General features: G+C 40.0%; 1 long non-coding RNA gene across 1 annotated transcript; it reads left to right on the forward strand.

The window, feature by feature from the left end:
- The first annotated feature begins 367 nt into the window (after positions 1–367).
- On the forward strand, positions 368–2,748 carry LOC113133569 (uncharacterized). Its single transcript, XR_003295993.1, has 4 exons — positions 368–503; positions 1,740–1,846; positions 1,941–2,016; positions 2,711–2,748. It is a non-coding gene; the product is annotated as an uncharacterized LOC113133569 (long non-coding RNA).
- Positions 2,749–3,836: the final 1,088 nt, after the last annotated feature.

Raw genomic sequence — 3,836 nt, forward strand, 5'->3', positions numbered from 1 at the left:
GCTTGTGCTGGGCTTCTCGAACCGACAATTTCAATAATCTGCAGTGTGATAGACAGAATTGTGCTTCGTAATTCACTGGGTTACTAAAAGTTTACTGTGTTTTAGTAGTCAAGACATTTTCACACCATAGCGTAGGAGAAAAAGCTAAATACACTATACCATTGTGTCGCTTATGCACTGAATCCTGCAGGGAGTCAGGCTGTACTGCAGGAGACATTTAGCTGTGTCCCAGCTGCACAGCACATGGCAACACGTGTTAATTGTCACGGTGTAAGGATTGTAGCATAAGACATATGACAGAGGAATAATGTTAAATCAAGGTGCTCTCACTAGAGTTTTTGAGGTTTCAACTTCATCTCTTGTTTTTCAGCAGCTGTTGTCGTCACGTGGCTCAGGATCAAAACTGGTGGCAGTAAGGGGCCAAAGTAACGGACGGCTGAAGCCAAAGGACGTCACCCAGACCTAAGTTCTATGAGTTGCTGTTAATTGGAAACCAGAAACCAGTAAGTGTGCCTTCACTTTAAATCTTAGCTGACATTGAAGAACATGATCAATTAAACCTGGCATGCACATCTTATGACTCACTGTCATACAGGAAACTGCTTTTACTGTGTGACACTGTGTGATTACAATGAACAGGTTTTAACATGGTGCAGCATTTCATCCTCTGCACTGATCTAAGAGATTTGTCTGTGGCATGCAGCAGACATCAGACATCACAGCACAGCACCCAGACAACCTGTGAAACAAAAGTTGTTTGTAAAGGGCAGTGTTTTTTTTTATCACAGCATGCTCATGCTAACAAGTTAATTAAGCATAGTCCTGTGCACATGAACTTTAAGCTTGTATTAGTAGTCAAGAGAGATTGGCCGTTAGCTGCACTGAGCTAATTATGTGATGATAAATCTTCTGTGGCATGAGGTAATTTCTCAGTGCTCTTTAAAGATAGTAAAGAATATGGCAGATAACTGCTTGAAGCCTTTGCGAGTCAGCAGCGGCTAAGCTAAATGTGGCAGCAAGTGTCAGGCCAAATCAATACACGCTTCCCAGGATTCCTTTGGTGCCATAATCCAGGCTGTGGTGGGCGCTGACCCTGGGGAGGCTGGGCCTCTTGTTTTCCTGCCCTTTTTTTTAAAAAAGCAGCTGCACTTTTGGACATGACAGCACTGAGGACAAGCTAATTACCTTTAAAAAGAACAGGATTTCTATAAACCGCTTTGCTCTTGTATGAGATCCGTTGAAACCTCACTTCCCAACACTGAGCAGCTAACTTGCCCTCGGGAACTTGGATGTGCAGGATTTAACTAAAGGTGTTTACAAAAATTGTGGATGACCTCTTAATATGTGGCACGTTGGTGATTTATGTGTCAAATATTCCCCTTGGATATGGAGTTTTGGTCAAATATTTCACCTCACCAATTCTTGATGTGACTTGCATGAATTGCCTTTAGAGAGAGGGCCCCCCGTGATTTCCAGTTGATTTCACAGATCCCATTAAATCATAATCTTGTATTATCTGCCTTAAAATAACAAGAGATAATCCTGGCATCAGGATAATCAGCCATGAAATTGAGGAATCTCCTTGACTAACTGGATTCCACTGCAGTGTGTGTAATCTGAATTTGTATAGTCTGTATCTAAACAATGTGCAGTTTTTGTGTTGGTATTCGGGTCTTTAATATTTTGTGTATAAAAATGTACTTTGGGTTTTTTTGAGTTAGTTCTCTGCATTTTAACAGGAGTCACTAGACACAAATAAGCCACATCTCCATCCTGCACCAGGAGAGATCATTTAATCCAGGACAAGGAGATGGACGAGCATTTCCAGAACATCACATATTCCCTTGTAAGCGCTACACACTTACTTAAGCCATCAGCCAGTCATTAAAAATGTAAAATTAACGTTTTTAAAGTGGAACACAATTCGGTTCTGTGCACAGGAGGCAGTGAAGCGTGACGCTGGCACATAAAATGCATTTGGTCACCCCCCCCCCCAGGGCAACAGGGAGGGAAAAGGTACGTTGAGCGGATTGCTTTTATTCTTTATTTAGAGAGTTATTCTAGACACTGAGACACACACGCGCTGCCACTGTGAAAATGCTTCCTGCTCAATTGAGGAAAATGTCAAATGCTTGTGTCTCTGTGGGGAAAGTATGAAAAGCAATCATCTCTTTATTTGCCTCAAACATGTTTTTTTTTATTTGTAAATCTGTGACAAGTTTAGACTGTAGACTTTATATTCCTCCTGAGACAGTCAGCTAGCTAGAACAAGATGAAACTGGCAATAATACAAAAGATCTGCAATTTACTATGAAATGTTTCCATGTTTCCACTATTTTTTGGAAAATAGTGGGTGAGCAGTTTGTGCGTGTGAGTGTGTGTGATGTTAAATGCATTTGCTGCACTGTTATGATCCTTTCTGAAATGAGCTTTTGTTCACACTAATGTTTTGCTGCGAGCTTATATGTCCTTGTATTAATGTGCTCCGGATGTGTTGCGTGTAATGTGTTCCATATTGTTATTTTCCTGCACAAACAGCACTGAATCCACTTCCTTTGGTATTTACTGTAACTTTTTCTGTGAGCACTGCACAGCACCAGCCAGTATCAGCTGATACTGTGTCAGTCAGCATATTACAGATGCCTTTGCTCTGTTGTTGTTACTTTGGCTCTCACATGTAACATTATTTGATCTGATGTTTTGACAACAGGGAAACTCCATCTGCTGATGAAGGCCACAAGATGCAAGTGAAGGCTCACTGAAATCTCTAGTATGTTGACCCTAAACACTGAATTTTTAAATGTTTTTTTTTTTTTGTCACACTGCTATTCCAAAGTCAGCTTAAAAAAAAACAGATTTAAAAGATTTTACTGACAGTGTTTGCTTATGATGCCACTGAAGAACATATATTGGCCCTTGTGATTTCCATTTATGTTTAGTCTTAAACATATAGTGTTGTTTAGACTCATATATGTTCAGAGTGAGTTAAGTCAGTGCACAGAGCATTAAGAAAATTCTTTGTGCCCTGGTTTAGAAACAGTATCTATGGTGCTTGGTAGTTCTCATAACGTCATGCTTTTAGCTTCTCATCAGCTGAATCCTCACATTTCATTACAACTTCCTGAGGCTCCTACTGTGGAGCTTTAAATAAGGACCATCTTTCACACTGAGAATTAAAAGGCACAAATCATTTCCCCTTCTTGTCATCATCAATCATAATTACGTAACAATTTCTTCACCTTGGACCAATTTGTGCCATTGAGATCAAACAGCAGTGTTAATGGGCGCCCAGATTTCTCTAAAGGTAATCTGTATCATGTGGTGAGAGCAGCAGCCTTTCAAGCCTCAAGTCGGCTCATGCTCTGTATTGTCACTGAATCCGTTTCCCCTGCAGCTAACATGTAAATATGTTCTTGTTACCTTTCTGCAGGGTTGATCACTTTCTTGGTCATTCATTTAGATCATTTTTGTTATTGAAAATGTACATAAACCTAATATGATTGCATTGAATACAGGACTGTATGTCTTTATTAGGAATACAACACCAAGTATGTTTTAAAAGATGAGAAAAAAACATTTGCTTTTTAAATGTGGTTGCTCTTCTAATCCCTTTTGACAAGTGAACATGCTCTAATCATCATTGTTTCAGTCACAACACAAACTGGGTCTTCAAAGGTTTTACCCATGGTGCAATTACACCAAATTACTCTCACCAGTGGAGTCAGTCAGGGCTCTGTGTTCAGCCCACTCTGTCTGTAAACCGGACGCTTCAAAAATGTTATTAATGAATAGATGCTGCTCACAGAGAGACATTTAACATCCAGACATAGTCAACC

This window comes from Mastacembelus armatus, chromosome 18 (genome assembly GCF_900324485.2).
Source record: "Mastacembelus armatus chromosome 18, fMasArm1.2, whole genome shotgun sequence".
Lineage (NCBI taxonomy): Eukaryota > Metazoa > Chordata > Actinopteri > Synbranchiformes > Mastacembelidae > Mastacembelus > Mastacembelus armatus.